The following is a 16,891-nucleotide window of genomic DNA, read 5'->3' as shown; positions in this document are numbered from 1 at the left end:
CATATCTTTATGACCTCTCACTTGCGTCAGTGGACTGACCTATTTAAGGCACATAATCATTCGGAGAGCTTCCGTGCAAAACATTTGAGGAAGGTTCCACATGATTTTAGGAATCTTCCATATTAGCTACATATCCTAGTCCCTGCATACTGCGTCTAATAACGTGTAATCATGCACACTGTACAAGTTATTCTCTATTTCGTATTCCTGGTTGTTTTGTTTCGCGTTATCTTGGTTTTTTTCATGCACACTAATCATTATTTATTTTTCCAAAATTTTCTTTTTTGGTATTAAAATTTTTGGATATTAATTAAAATGCATAAATATTTATTTTCCAAAAATTGGAATTTATTTTCAAATTTCACACTTCTTTCAAATAAAAAATTTCCAAAAAATTCAAACTTCTTTCAAATTTCAAATTTTCCATGAACATTTCTTGAATATGGGAATGATTTTTAAATTCATGAACAGGATTTAAAATTTTCAATGTTTTAAAAAATTTAGGAGAATTGTTTTCAAATTCATAAACATTTTTCCAAAAATTATAAAGTTTTTTTGCAAAAATTAGAAAAACAGATTTTTAAATATGAAATTCTGTACGTTTTCCTCAATTCTTAAAAAAATTAAACTTCCAAACATTTTTAAATTTGGAACATTTTTCATATATGTTATTTTTCTGGAATTCAATTTATTTAAATCCAAAATATTTCTAATTTTTTGAACATTTTTCAAGAATGAAAAGAAAGTAGAGAAAATAAGAAAAAAAAGAGTAAACGGAAAAAACAAAGACACGTGCCCGCATTGGGGGGAACCAAATGGTGTGGCTTACTTTTTTTTATAAAAGGAGGCTCCTATTAGGCGGCTTCAGCGCCGAAAATGTGAGCTGCCGCTCACGCGCACCCTAAGCGGTCTGCGGCCCAGCAGAGTTTGCTCGCTTGCCACCTACTCGCTTCGCTCACTCTGGCCACTCGCTACGCAGGTTCCTTTTTTTATTTGTGATGTGCTTTGGTAGGAAAACAACCTGCTGCTTACCCTAAAAAAACAACCTGCTGCTTTTTAGTGCTTATGAAAAAAATTGTGAAATCAATAAAGGTTTACGGATTTTGTAAAAAAGTTCATCCATTTGAAAAAATCTTTGATTTTGGAATAAAGTTCATCGACATTGGGAAAAGTTCATCGAATTTCAAAAGAAGTTCACAAAAATTGTAAAAGCTCATCAATTTTGAAAAAAAGTTCATCAATTTTCAATAAAAGTTCACAAAGTTGATAGAAGTTCATCAATTTTTAAAAAAAGTTCATCAATTTTCAAACAGAATATCAATTTTGAAGAAAGTTCATGGATTTTGAAAAAAAAATCTTGAATTTTCTAAAAGGAAAAACAAAACGGAAAAAGTAAAAGAAAAGAGAAGGAAACAAGGAAAAAGAAAAACTAAAAAACCCAGCTAGAAGCTTCACAAAACCAGTTGGGCCTCTTCTCGAAAAAACACACATCCACGTGTGTGCGGTCAAGAAAGAAAAGAGAGAAAAATAGAGTCCTCTTTTAGCGCTACAATTTGACGCACAAAAAAGTGAATAAGCACGGAAGATGAGCTGTCCAAGTTGGTTATACCGGTTACTACTGAAACGTGAAGTTGAGAGTTCCATCCTCACATACGCAGAATATCTGAAGTTTCAAGAAGCGGAAAAGAAACCATAACGGCTGTACAGAGGACACAAAAATAGGAAATGCGCCTGTAAATGGTCTCAAATCAAATTCAAAGACTTAAACGTCGTTTACATTGGTTCCAGCAAACTGACTCACACCCCTTCCACCTTAGGCTCGACCCATTTACTCACTTTTCTTTCTAATTCATAACAGTATTGCATGCTCTAGGTTCCTGGTCAACCAACCCATGATGTTGTTTCTCTCACTTGTTTTAGGAACCTTCTAGAAGGTTGAAGGTTCCACCGAGTTTCTTGGAGTTGTTTTCTCTTGGGTTTTCCAAGATGAGTATTATATGTTTTTTCTTCTTTTTCTTTTTTATTTATTTATATCAAATTCATGAGCTTTTTAAAAAATTGGAGTTTTTTTTCAAAATTCTCTTGTGAACATTTTTTTTCCAAATTTCTAAACATGTTTCAAATTACAAACTTTAAGTCAAATATTGTGAACCTTTTCAAAATCATTTTTTAATTACAAAATTCTCTATGTCTCGATTTTTATTTCAAATTCATGAACCTTGCTTTCCAAATTTCATGAAGTTTTTCTAAATTTGATGAAAAGAAATAAACTTTTATTTCATTTTATGACATTTTTCCTTTTACGAAGTAGTCTGCGATCAACTCTCTGTGCCTAATGATTGACCGGTCAATGGTCGTTAGTCCACCAGTCAACTGATTTAACTGACACATAGCTGGGCCAGCCCATAAGCTTCCGTGTGTGGGCACCAGTTAGCGAGAGCAGTTAATTAAGGAGTACTTTCTCTCAAAAAAAAGCTAATTAAGGAGTACTCTTTCGGGAGCTCCCGCTAGGGTCACTTCGGATGGGCTGGGAGCACGCCACTTGCGCTCTTAGCGGCCGCCATGTGCCGCGCGCTGGGCGCTCCCTCCATTTTTTCTATTTTTCTGTATGCGTCTTCAACTTATGATTGTTTGGACTTTCGGGTTTTTCCTCTGTTTTTCTTAGGATTTGGATAAAACATTTTTTAAAGTGAAAAAATGATATTATTTTTCTTTTGCAAGAGGCAAAAATTTACTTTTCGTGGAGGCATGGATTTGCTTCTGCGAGAGGCACGGTCGTGCCTCTTGGAAAGAAAAAAAACACATTTATTTTCCTTTCGCGAGAGGCACTCATTTACTTCTTGTGGAGGTACAAATTTACTTCCGCGTCGTGTCCTATCGAAAAGAGAAAATTGTGTTTTTTCCCTTTCATGAGAGACAAATATTTACTTCCCGTGGAGGTACGAATTTGTTTCCGCGAGAGACACGGTCATGTTTCTCGGAAAGGGAAAAAACGTGTTTTTTCTTTTCATGAGAAGCACATTTTAGTTCTTGTGGAGGCACGGATTTGCTTCCGCAAGATGCACGACCGTGCCTCTTAGAAAAAAGGGAAACGCATTTTTTTCCTTCGTTAAGAGGCACACATTTACTTCTCGTGGAGCCACAGATTTGCTTCCACGAGAGGCACGGTCGTGCCTTAAGAAAAGGAAAAAACATGTTTTCTTTTCTTTTTGAAGACGTGATCTTTTATAAAACAATCAATTATTAAAATTTGTGAACATTTTTTTAATTAGTTAAAGTTTCTAAAATTTGTTGTAGTAATTTTGGGATTCGTTAATAAATTTTAAATTTATGGTTTTCTGTTCTTGAATTTTGTAAAATCCTTTTTTCAATTTGGGAATATTTGAAAATTCATGAATCATTTTTCAAATTTGTGAATGTTTTCAAAAAACATCAATATTTGTATAATTTGTGAATATTTTTATAATCCATAAACATTCTTCTAGTTCACAGTTTTTTAAACCCATGAACATTTTTTGAACTGGCTTTTTTTATGAATTTATGAACAGTTTTTAGATTCATGAATTTTTGTTTGAAAAGTCATGAACATTTTCTTAGGAATATTTTTCAAATTCATGGAGCAAATTTTAAATTTAGTTAAAAATTAAAAATTCACAAACAAGGTAAGCAAAAGGTTAAAAACAATAAGTGAAGGCAGTCTTAAGGGTGAGTCTAACAGAACACTTGAAAAGTTTTAACTCCTCCAATGATTCCATTTGAGAAGTTAAGGCCTACCTAACCGAACCTCCAAAATATGAACTCCTCAAATTTGAGCAGCCAAAAGCATTTCCGAGTAAATAAAAATCCTTCGTGCGACTCTTCTCCCCATCCACACCAACGCCATCGTCAAAGTCATCCTCCTCTGCGGTAGCGCCGCGAAGCTCCCCGGCGTTAGGATTGGACGCCCGCATCCCTTCCCATCCTCCCCACCAATGTAACATCCCAAATTTTCAATTTGGAATGTTATACACTAGATCATCATTGCATATCATATTTTATTGCATTTTGGTGATCCTAGAAAATTCTGCGCAACTCAATGACCCTCGGAGAGAGTTGGGGATTTCGTTATTTTCATATTTGAGTTAGGATCATTTGATTTATTTATTTTATCTTCAATTATTTCTATTATCAAAATATGAGAGAGGGAATAAAACGACTTTCCCAAAAATAAAGAAATACTGAGGATTTAATAAAAAAATCAAATAAGATTTTATTTTGGTTTTATTTGCTATTTTATTTGAATTTAGGAAAAATGCGCGTTTTTCAAAATTGCATTTAGGCCCCAAATAAATGTTCATCCTGTGCGACTCGATTTTAGAAGCCGGGGAAAATTTATTTAGGAATTTTTGGAGTCCGTTTAGTATTTCTTTTGTTTTTTTTCTGAACGTAACTATTTAAAAAAAAGCGCAACCGACTTACCGAGCCATGTCCGACCTGGACACTTGGCCCGGCCGACTTTATAAGCCGGGGAGGCCCAGCCGGACCCCCACCAAACCCTAGCCGCCAGCCCCGCCGCCCTAGCCGCGTCGCCCGCCGCCGCCGCCGCCCGCCGGATCCGCCACCGTCGGAGGTTGACCTCGCCGCCACCGGTTTTTTTTCTTCGAAAAACCGGTCGGTTTTTCTGTCGGTTTCGCTCGTTTTTTTAGTTCATTTCTTTATAGGTCGGTTTTTCCGGTTTATCTAATTAGCGAGTGTTCGCTCGTTCGTTCGTTTTAACGAACGCGTTCTTCGATTAGATCCAGTTAACGAACGCCCGTTCGTTAACCTGTTCGTCGTTTTCTTTTTTTCTCGGATTAAATCCGTGATTTTTCTGATCGTGATTCCTGATACATTTTTCGTTTTAGTATAACTTTTCACTCGTTTGTCGGAATCAGGCGATTCAAGCGCATGGAGTTTCGTCTCGAAACCCTCTTTCCGATTAACCAACTCAAATAAGTTTTTGCCACTGTAAAAATTGCCCTAAATCCAGAATAGTAAATGAAGCTTTTTTTGCCGTTTGTCTTTCGTTGCTTCGTTCGATTTGATTCTTTTTGCCAACCGGAGTTTTTAAGTTGAACTTTCCGGTTAGATCTCTTATTCGAGTTTTACCTCTGCATTAGTTGAGTGCTTATTGTATGCTTGTTTGTTTGCGATAGAGTACCCGGAGTGTGCCCCTTGCTACTTCGAATCACTAGGTTTCGCGGATCATCAGCAAGGCAAGTAACACTTTGATCATACCTCCTACTACCCAGCTTTTATTGAATTAGATCAATCCTCACACATTGCATGATTAGGATCTAATTAAATTGTGGGTTTGGGAAGTAGTTGAGGTAGTACCTATTACCTGTTTATTATCAAACCTTTGGGGGTTACTTCTACGTTTGCTTATTATGACATGCTATGCTAGTAGACGTGGATTGGGTGAGTGAAATCCATGACAGATGTGACATTGTTAAAGTAAAGGTTTATCTAAGGTGGCAACTTAAATACACATCTGGATGGATTAAGGCACCTGGGTATTCCAGCGATTGCCTATTTTCTTTTGGACCGCCACCCAGTCTCAAAGGGATCATGAGATTATTCATGCTAGAAACTTCCGTGTGCAGCCACAAGCTACTATGGGCTCTAGCATAGTTGACTAAGTTGTGCGAACTCTTACAGTGATAGACTAGCAGATGTAGGGGAAAGTAGGTGTAACGGTCTACCCGATCGTAAGGTGCAAGCACTTCTGAAAGACTATGTCTCGGTCGTCCGTTTCTCAAACACCATGTAGTGCGAGAAATCAAACGGAGGCGATCGAGTCTTGTGGGGAAAAGTGCGCAAACCTCTGCAGAGTGTATAAACTAATCATGGTTAGCCGTGTCCCCGGTTATGGACATCTTGAGTATCTAGTACCTGGATTATCATGTGAATCTCATCATGTTACTCTAAAATAAATTTTGTTGGGTTTTGTTTAATGATGATGTTTAATTGGGATTGAGAATGCTGTCAACCATTCTCAATGTTTAACAACTACCATGATAGTTAAATAAAATTTATTCCTTTGCAGTAGGGAAAAATTGGCTTTACGCAAAAATTGTAACCATAGGGCCTTTCCACCAGCCAAGCATGTAGTATAGACTTATTCTTCCATTACTCTCTATGTGTTACGTTGTCAGCATATTCCATGTGCTGACCCGTTTCGGGCTGCAACGTTAATGTTGCAGACTTTTCAGACGACGATTAAGGTGCTTTTAGGTCATGGTTCCATACTCAGTGATGCCGTTGGAGTTGATGGACTCACTTATCTTCCAAGCCTTCCGCTGTTATCATTATTAAATGGCCTTAAGCCATATTTATTGTAATAAGTTCTTTTTTGAGACTCTCGATGTAATAAGTGTGTGATTGCTACTCTGTTATAAATCCTTTAAGTACTGTGTGGTGTCAGCATTACTGATCCAGGGATGACACCTGAGCACAGAGATTGGACCGTTTGAGGTCTGGTCGCTACAAGATGGTATCAGAGCACACGCTGACTGTAGGACACGACCACTAAGCTAAAAGACCTAGATCACTACTCACTGTCTTCTCATTCTGACATCTCATCTTTTCTACTCTTTTAGGATGGCGGATGCAAGGAACAAGTTCACACAACCGGATGAAGATACACCCTTTGGACATCATTTGAAGGATGTCACTAGATACCTGAACATAGGAGTACCAAGTTTCACCAGAACCTACAACGCCACTTTACCTGAAGAAGAGCGCTGTATGATTCAAGTTCAAGTTCCAGGAAGGACGTTCATGCCAGTCACTGAGCCCATAGAGTTTTCTTTTGATGCACCAACTTGGAATCTAGGAAAGAGCATGACAGCTCACATCGCCATGGGACGCATTGGAGAAGTTTACCGCAATGATCTCAAGGATACTATCTACCAGATTTGTGGGCGCTGAGATGAGCACTGGGAGATGATCAGCACCAACAAGGATAGATCAATTGCAGTTTTTATCTAGGAGCTAAACCAGCACATTCGACGTCAGGAGAACCAGATGTGCGCCGACAGGATAGATCTGAAGAAGGCGAGGACAAGAATCAAGGAACTGGAGGAAGAACTCAAGGCCACACGTGAAGATTATGAAGAGGAAATCAAAGTACTAGTGGAGAAGAATGACGATCTGATCAAGAAGATCGAAATATTCATGGGAGGCCCTACACCAGTAGAAGAAGATGAAGAACCCATGGAGATTCGCCCGGAAGACTACATCATCATCGACGACACCGACTCGGACCCAGATGATAGCGATGATGACTATGTTGATGAAGCTGGAGCAGATATCATGGAGTCTGCAACCGAAGAGTATTTTTAGTTGACCACCCCAATAGTAGTAGTAGTCCACCATGTAAATATAGTAGTCCGAGCACTTTTGCGATAGTTAGATCGATTGTATGCCCTTGTTTGATTGAATGAAGTGAATTGTTTGCATTTGCCTCATGTGCATATGGGTAGTGTTTTCTCTCTAGACCCCTCTCTATTCTTAAATCTCATCTTTTCTAAACCCTTAGATGCCTCCGAGACGTGACCCCGGATTTACCTTCCCACCGGAGCTCACCCAGTTGATCCAGCAGCAGAACACATTGATGCAGTTGCTAGTCCAGAATCAGGATCAGGGGAACAACAACAACAACCCACCACCACCACCACCACCACCACCTGTTGATCACTTAGCCCATTTTTTAGGCTGAATCCGCCGGTGTTCTCCAGTAGCACCGAGCCGATAGTAGCAGATGATTGGCTCCATAAGACAGCAAGGGAGTTGACCACCGCAGGATGCACAGATGCGAAAAAGGTGAAGTTTGCCGCACATCAGCTTGAAGAACCCGCAACATCATGGTGGGAAAGTTTCACAGCCACTTTCCATGTCGACACTGTCACGTGGGACCAGTTTCAGCAAGCTTTCCGTACTGCCCATGTTTCAGCAAGAGCTATGGCCATGAAGAAGCGAGAGTTTCACAATTTGCGCCAAGGAGGACGGACAGTTGGCCAGTATGTGGAGGACTTTAGTAAGCTAGCACGTTATGCCCCAGATGAAGTAGCTACGGATGCAGCTAAGTAGGAGAAGTTTCTGGAAGGACTGAATGATGAGTTGAGCATGCAGTTGATGGTAGCAACCTTCAACAACTACCAGGAGTTGGTAGATCGTGCTCTCATGATTGAAGGGAAGCAGCAACAGATTGAGAATCGCAAGAGGAAGTATGGACAAGGGAAGTACAATTCTGGAGCTCAGCAGAAGCCACGTTTTACCCCTAGACCGGGAGGACATTTTCAGCATACCCATGGAGGAAGTAGCTCGCACAATCACAACGACACCAAGAATGGTAATGGGAATGGAGGAAGCAACGGCCAGAACCGCACAAACCCATCAACCCCAGCCAAGAGAGACCTGAGACAAGTCACTTGTTTCAAGTGCCAGAAGACCAGACATTATGCTAATGAATGTCCTGAATCCCAGAATGGAAATGGCAATGGAAGCTCTGGGAAGAAGCCGAACCCTTTCAACAGGGGACAGGTGAACCACGTTAACGTGGAGGAGGTTGAAGAGCAGCCGGATGTTGTAATCGGTAAGTTTTTGGTTAAGTCATTTACTGCACTCGTTCTTTTCGATACTGGTGCATCGCATTCATACATATCAAGGGGATTTGTGGATAAGCATAATCTGCCCACCAAAGTTCTTAGAACACCTATGTTAGTAAGCTCACCAGGAGCGGAGTATATGGCTAGTCAAGGATGTTTTCAAGTGCCATTGAGTATAGGTAGGCATGTGTTTCCCTCGGATTTAATCATTTTGGAATCACAAGGATTGGATGTAATTCTGGGTATGGATTGGCTGTCGATGTATGGAGGAAACATTGATTGCGCCAGTAAGTCGATCTTACTCACCACCCCAAAAGGGAGAAGGATCAAGTATGTATCCCAACATGTGCCAAAGAGGACTCAAGTGAATTGTTTAACAGGAGTTGTGCAGGAGGAAGTACCAGTGGTGAAGGATTTCCCTGATGTATTTCTAGAGGAGTTGCCAGGCATGCCACCGGATAGAGATATTGAGTTTTTGATTGAGTTTTTGCCAGGCACAGGGCCAATATCAAAGAGACCATATAGGATGCCCGCAAAGGATTTGGTGGAGATTAAGAAGCAGATTAAGGAGTTACTGGATAAAGGATATATTCGCCTAAGTTCTTCGCCTTGGGGATCACCAGTACTTCTAGTGGAGAAGAAGGATGGATCGTTAAGGATGGTTGTTGATTATCGAGGATTGAATGAAGTAACCATCAAGAACAAGTACCCACTACCAATGATCAATGATCTGTTTGATCGATTGCAAGGAGCTAAGGTATTTTCCAAGATCGATCTGCGATCAGGATACCATCAGTTGAATATTCGAGAACATGATATACCTAAGACGGCTTTTACCACCAGGTATGGGTTGTACGAGTATACCGTTATGTCATTTGGTCTGACTAACGCACCTGCATATTTTATGAACATGATGAACAAGGTGTTTATGGAGTTTCTAAATAAGTTCATCGTAGTGTTCATTGATGATATCCTGGTATACTCGAAGAACGAAGAGGAGCATAAGGAGCATTTGCGTTTGGTACTTCGTAAGCTCAGAGAACATCAATTATATGCCAAGTTTAGCAAATGTGAGTTTTGGTTGAAGGAAGTTGGATTTCTCGGACATGTTATATCCGGCGAAGGTATAGCAGTAGATCCCACTAAGGTTGACACTGTGACAAATTGGGAAGCCCCACCAACAGTTAGAGAAATCCGGAGTTTTCTTGGACTTGCAGGATACTACCGAGATTTATTGAGAATTTCTCGAAGATTGCAAAGCCTATGACGGAGTTGTTGAAAAAGGATACCAAGTTCATATGGACTGAGGAATGTGAGGCTAGTTTCCAGGAGTTAAAGAGACGTTTGGTTACATCACCTGTGTTGATTTTGCCGGATCAGACCAAGGATTATGAGGTGTATTGTGACGCTTCACGTCGAGGACTTGGAGCAGTGCTTATGCAGGAAGGAAGAGTTGTTTCATATGCCTCACGACAGCTTAAGCCTCATGAGTTAAATTATGCTACGCATGATTTGGAGTTAGCAGCCGTAGTGCATGCATTGAAAACCTGGAGACACTTTCTCATTGGAAACCATTGTGAGGTGTACACGGATCACAAGAGTTTGAAGTATATTTTCACACAGAAGGAGTTGAATCTCATAAAAGAAGATGGTTGGAGCTCATCAAGGATTATGATATGAGATTGCATTATCACCCTGGAAAGGCTAACATAGTAGCTGACGCGTTGAGCCGTAAAAGCCATGTCAACACCGTAATGACGGGAGATTTACCGAAAGAGTTAGCCGAGAATCTTCATGAGCTATGTTTGGAGATAGTCCCGAGAGGCTATGTAGCAGCATTGGAGATTCAATCTACTTTGATGGATAAGATCAGAGAAGCTCAGAAGACTGACAAGGATATTGCCTCTATAAAGGAGAAAATGAGCAAAGGAAAAGCTAAGGGATTTCGTGAAGATGAGCACGATACCTTATGGTTTGAAGACCGTGTTTATGTGCCTAATGATCGGAGATCAGGAAGTTAATTCTGCAAGAGGCCCATGATTCACCATATTCGATTCACCCAGGAAATACCAAGATGTATTTGGATTTGAAGGATACTTTCTGGTGGACCGGAATGAAGAAGGATATTGCGGAGTATGCAGCAGTTTGTGATGTATGTTAGAGAGTAAAAGCTGAGCATCAGAAGCCAGCAGGATTGCTACAGCCATTGCCGATACCCGAATGGAAGTGGGATAAGTTAGGCATGGATTTTATTACAGGTTTATCCAGAACTCGTTCAGGCTATGACTCCATATGGGTTGTAGTCGATCGTTTGACAAAGGTTGCTCATTTCATTCCAGTGAAGACTACTTATACCAGTGCAAAGTTGACAAAGATATACATGACCAGAACCGTATGTCTGCATGGAGTTCCAAGGAGCATTGTATCAGACAGAGGAACCCAATTTACCTTAAAGTTCTGGAATCAGTTGCATGAAACTTTGGGTACCAGGCTAGAATTCAGTACAGCTTTCCATCCGCAGACAGATGGACAGACCGAGAGAGTCAATCAGATTTTGGAGGATATGCTGAGAGCTTGTGCGCTAGATTACGGATCTAGTTGGGACGAGAATTTTCCATATGCAGAGTTCTCTTACAACAACAACTATCAATCCAGTTTGAAGATAGCCCCTTTTGAAGCCTTGTACGGAAGAAGGTGCAGGACCCCATTGTCGTGGGATGAAGTTGGAGACCGCCAGTTGTTTGGACCGGATTTGATTAAGGAGTCTGAACAGAAAGTGAAATTGATTCGTGATAGGCTCAAGGTAGCTCAATCCAGGCAGAAGAGCTACGCAGATTCTAAATGCAAGGAGACAGTTTACAAAGTCGGAGACCGAGTTTATCTTCGAGTATCTCCACTTCGAGGAGTTAAGCGCTTTGGAGTTAAGGGAAAGTTAGCACCACGTTTTGTAGGCCCATACAAAGTTTTGGAGCGTATGGGAGAAGTAGCCTACAAGTTGGAATTGCCCGAAGGATTGTCAGGAGTTCACGACGTGTTCCACATTTCCCAGTTGAAGAAGTGCCACGCAGAGATGGCTGATATACCCCTGAGAGATACAGTGCCGCTGGAAGCGATTCAGTTGGACAGTGATTTGATCTATGAAAAGAAACCAGTCAAGATTCTAGAATATGCCAGTCGAGTCACCCGCAGCAAGGTTATAAAGTTTTGCAAAGTTCAGTGAAGCCACCACACGGAGTATGAAGCCACCTGGGAGCGAGAGGAAGAATTGCTGAAGGACCACCCTCACCTATTTTCTAGCCAACCCGAATCTCGAGGGCAAGATTCATCTTAAGGGGGGTAGGTTTGTAACATCCCAAATTTTCAATTTAGAATGTTATACACTAGATCATCATTGCATATCATATTTTATTGAATTTTGGTTGATCCTAGAAAATTCTACGCAACTCAAGGACCCTCGGAGAGAGTTGGGGATTTCGCTATTTTCATATTTGAGTTTTCTTAAATTTTGAAAATAGGATCATTTGATTTATTTATTTTATCTTCAATTATTTCTATTATCAAAATATGAGAGAGGGAATAAAATGACTTTCCCAAAAATAAAGAAATACTGAGGATTTAATAAAAAATCAAATAAAATTTTATTTTGGTTTTATTTGCTATTTTATTTGAATTTAGGAAAAATGCGCGTTTTTCAAAATTGCATTTAGGCCCCAAATAAATGTTCATCCTGTGCGACACGATTTTAGATGCCGGGGAAAATTTATTTCAGGATTTTTGGAGTCCGTTTAGTATTCCTTTTGTTTTTTTCTGAGTGTAACTATTTAAAAAAAAGCACAACCGACTTACCGGGCCGTGTCCGACCTGGACACTTGGCCTGGCCGACTTTATAAGCCGGGGAGGCCCAGCCGGACCCCCACCAAACCCTAGCCGCTAGCCCCGCCGCCCTAGCCGCACCGCCCGCCGGATCCGCCGCCGCCAGAGGTTGACCTCAGCGCCACCGTTTTTTTCGAAAAACCGATCGGTTTTTCCGTCAGTTTCGCTCGGTTTTTTTAGTTCGTTTTTTTGTAGATCGGTTTTTCCGGTTTATCTAATTAGCGAGCGTTCGCTCGTTCGTTCATTTTAACAAACGCGTTCTTCGATTAGATCCAGTTAACGAACACCCGTTCGTCAACCTGTTCCTCGTTTTCTTTTTTTTTCTCGGATTAAATCCGCGATTTTTCTGATCGCGATTCCTGATCCGTTTTTCGTTTTAGTATAAATTTTCGCTCGTTTGTCAGAATCAGGCGATTCAAGCGCCTGGAGTTTCGTCTCGAAACCCTCTTTCCGATTAACCAACTCAAACAAGTTTTTGCCACTGTAAAAATTGTCCTAGATCCAGAATAGTAAATGAAGCTTGTTTTTTTGCCGTTTGTCTTTCATTACTTCGTTCGATTTGATTCTTTTTGCCAACCGGAGTTCTTAAGTTGAACTTTCTGGTTAGATCTCTTATTCGATTTTTGCATGTGCATTAGTTGAGTGCTTATTGTATGCTTGTTTGTTTGCGATAGAGTACACGGAGTGCGCCGCTTGCTACTTTAAATCGCTAGGTTTCGCGGATCATCAGCAAGGCAAGTAACACTTTGATCATATCTCCTACTACTCAGTTTTTATTGCATTCGATCAATCCTCACACATTGCATGATTAGGATCTAATTAAATTGTGGGTTTGGGAAGTAGTTGAGGTAGTACCTATTACCTGTTTATTATCAAACCTTTGGGGGTTACTTCTACGTTTGCTTATTATGCCATGCTATGCTAGTAGACGTGGATTGGGTGAGTAAAATCCATGACAGATGTGAGATTGTTAAAGTAAAGGTTTATCTAAGGTGGCAACTTAAATACACATCTGGGTGGATTGAGGCACCTGGGTATTCCAGCGATTGCCTGTTTTCTTTTGGACCGCCACCCAGGCTCAAAGGGATCATGAGATTATTCATGCTAGAAACTTCCATGTGTAGCCACAAGCTACTATGGGCTCTAGCATAGTTGATTAAGTCGTGCGAACTCTTACAGTGGTAGACTAGCAGATGTAGGGGAAAGTAGGTGTAACGGTCTACCCGATCGTAAGGTGCAAGCACTTCTGAAAGACTATGTCTCGGTCATCCGTTTCTCAAACACCATGTAGTGCGAGAAATCAAATGAAGGCGATCGAGTCTTGTGGGGAAAAGTGCGCAAACCTCTGTAGAGTGTATAAACTAATCATGGTTAGCCGTGTCCCCGGTTATGGACATCTTGAGTATCTAGTACCTGGATTATCATGTGAATCTCATCATGTTACTCTAAAATAAATTTTGTTGGGTTTTGTTTAATGATGATGTTTAATTGGGATTGAGAATGCTGTCAACCATTCTCAATGTTTAACAACTACCATGATAGTTAAATAAAATTTATTCCTTTGCAGTAGGGAAAAATTGGCTTTACGCAAAAATTGTAACCATAGAGCCTTCCACAGCCAAATATGCATGTAGTATAGACTTATTCTTCCATTACTCTCTATGTGTTACGTTGCCAGCATATTCCATGTGCTGACCCATTTCGGGCTGCAACGTTAATGTTGCAGACTTTTCAGACGACGATTAAGGTGCTTTTAGGTCGTGGTTCTATACTCAGTGATGCCGTTGGAGTTGATGGACTCACTTATCTTCCAAGCCTTCCGCTGTTATCGTTATTAGATGGCCTTAAGCCATATTTATTGTAATAAGTTCTCTTTTGCAGATTCTCGATGTAATAAGTGTGTGATTGCTACTCTGTTATAAATCCTTCAAGTACTGTGTGGTGTTAGCATTACTGACCCAGGGATGACACTGAGCACAGAGATTGGACCGTTTGAGGTCTGGTCGCTACAACCAACCAGCGGCCAAATTTTGGCGAGAATTCTGTGAACTTTTCTCTTTAGTTTTTTTATGCTTTACCCATTGTCTACGGCCATAGAGGCGCTCCTCCCCATTGTCCCTAGCTCGATGGGGCTTCTCCTTTTCATCCCTAGTTACGAGCAAAGTTGCACCATACACAGAGAAGTACCTACAGAGGAAAAGTTCAAGTACATGAAGAAAACATACATGCCGCCAGCATTCATCGCTGATTCTGGTGAATCCTTGCATTTCAGACCATGCCATCGCGACACTAGGAGAAGGATGAGGGGAAGAACCCATTCAGACGAAGAGACGCCATGTCATGGCCCGTGGAGGACAAATTTTTCCTACTTCGTCGCGTGCTTACGTCATGCACAACGAGCCTCTATAAAATAACTTTGCGAATCATCTATCCTAAGTCCAAGCTAACTCATGGATATCATGTGGTGGCGAGAAGTCGCCGTTGGACGTGTGAAATGAAGAAGGAAGAAAAAGAACAGGAAAAAAGGGTTTCATGTGGGATCTGTTCGTTTGAGACTTGAAAAATTTAAGACAAGTTTCAGCTGGGAATATGCTAAAGAAAAAAGCTCCAGCATGGGGCGGAGTTTTTACATTAGTAGTATTTTATAAAATAAAATAAAAAGGTCAGAGGCCCTCTCTTAGTCTCTTTTCAGTCTTAGACACACAGTTGAGAAGAGAGGAACGGATAAGCAAATGGGAGAATTCCCGTAGTTCATTTTGGGCTACTGCTTGGGTGAGCCACTGAGCCACCTCCACCTCTACTAGATCGGGATCGCGCCTTGGCGCGAGGGTGCCGGTCCAAATGTTTTGGTCAAGGAGGCAATGTTGTTGTTTGGCTCAGCACGGTGACCCAGCGACTAAAACCTCAATATAACAACGCGTTCGGAACATCCAAAGGAATTAAAATAACCTCACAATAAATGTGTTCAGTATATATCACAAAAACTACAAAGATATATCAGGAGCAAGGTATAGTTGCTGCCCATGATGACTGAATTGAATATAGGGCATACAGATTAAAGATATACCAAAAGCAAAGTGTAGTTGTTACCAAGAATAACCGCAATTTCACTATAGATAATAAAGAAAAAAATTGTACCAAAAGCAAGCCAAATGTTTGCCAAGGACAACTAATTTGTATGGAGTGGTACAAAACATAAAGACATAAATTATATAAAATAATGCTAAGTAGTTCATATCAGGAACTGTAAGAATAAGTGTTACATGAGATGCTGTATCTGCTCATAAAAACAATGAGATAACAGACAATTGGAAACGATGCTCTGGAAACATCGATATCTACGGTATGTTGTAGCTGGTCACTACTGATAACTCTACTTCCTCTTTCCACGTTCTGAGGCGAAGCCAGCGCAATTAGTAGTGGACAATACTTGACAGGTGTCATCATGATAATATGAAAGCTCTATAAATAATATTAGCATTAGCTCATGATATTAGGCACTACAAAATTCGGATAGATGGCATACTGAGATTGAAAATAAATCTGTAACATTGTGCCTGCAGAGTATAAATAGAAAATATGGCACTTCACAACCGAGAGATCCAAATAAATATTGCAGCTGAAAGAAGAAGGTGCCTGCAAGAAAAGATGATGTAGGTGAGAGCAACATATCATCCACTTGATACTTGAGCAGGAAAAGGATGGATACCTATGTACAACTGGAGTAACTTATCTCAGACGGTGATGCAACAACAGTATTAAGAGAGAACATTTTCACCATGAATGAAATTTCATAAAAGGAATAGAGAAAAGCGAGGATTGCAGCTCAGGCCCATTCTCGCTCACTGACTGAAGATAACTGCCATAGTATGAACATACATGATTCACCCGGTATTTCTGTTTATTTTTCGATTATCTCTCACATTTCACTGTTGTAAGAGGTTTCATTGTCTGAGCAAGAAAATGCACATTGGAACTATTATCAGTTGGACGTTTGCAGGTTGCTTTTTCAGGGCAGAAGTGAAATTCCTACCAAAAAGTTAGCACCAGACAAAAACCTCGCTAAACAGCACTTTGATTAACAGAACTGCAACCACAATAGGTGTACAACCTCCATTTACTTCCTAACAAACCATGTGAGCGATCCAATCCCTAAGATAAATGAATAAGCAAGGATTAACCAAACCAAACCAACAATGGCACCATCGGGAGACCAAATCCAACAAAAGAACCCAATAAACATCCTATCCTTTCCACACTCTTTCACAAGCATCAATCCAACACAAAAAATCCAACCCTCTGTTTATCATGTGTGAATGGACAAACAACTCTCTGTCTCTCGGCAAACAAACCTGAAAGTGCCAACCAAAAACAAAAGAATACATGGA

Source organism: Triticum urartu, chromosome 3, assembly GCF_003073215.2.
Source record: "Triticum urartu cultivar G1812 chromosome 3, Tu2.1, whole genome shotgun sequence".
In the NCBI taxonomy this organism is placed as follows: domain Eukaryota; kingdom Viridiplantae; phylum Streptophyta; class Magnoliopsida; order Poales; family Poaceae; genus Triticum; species Triticum urartu.
The sequence above is the reverse complement of the archived record's forward strand: the minus strand, read 5'-3'. Positions refer to the sequence as shown.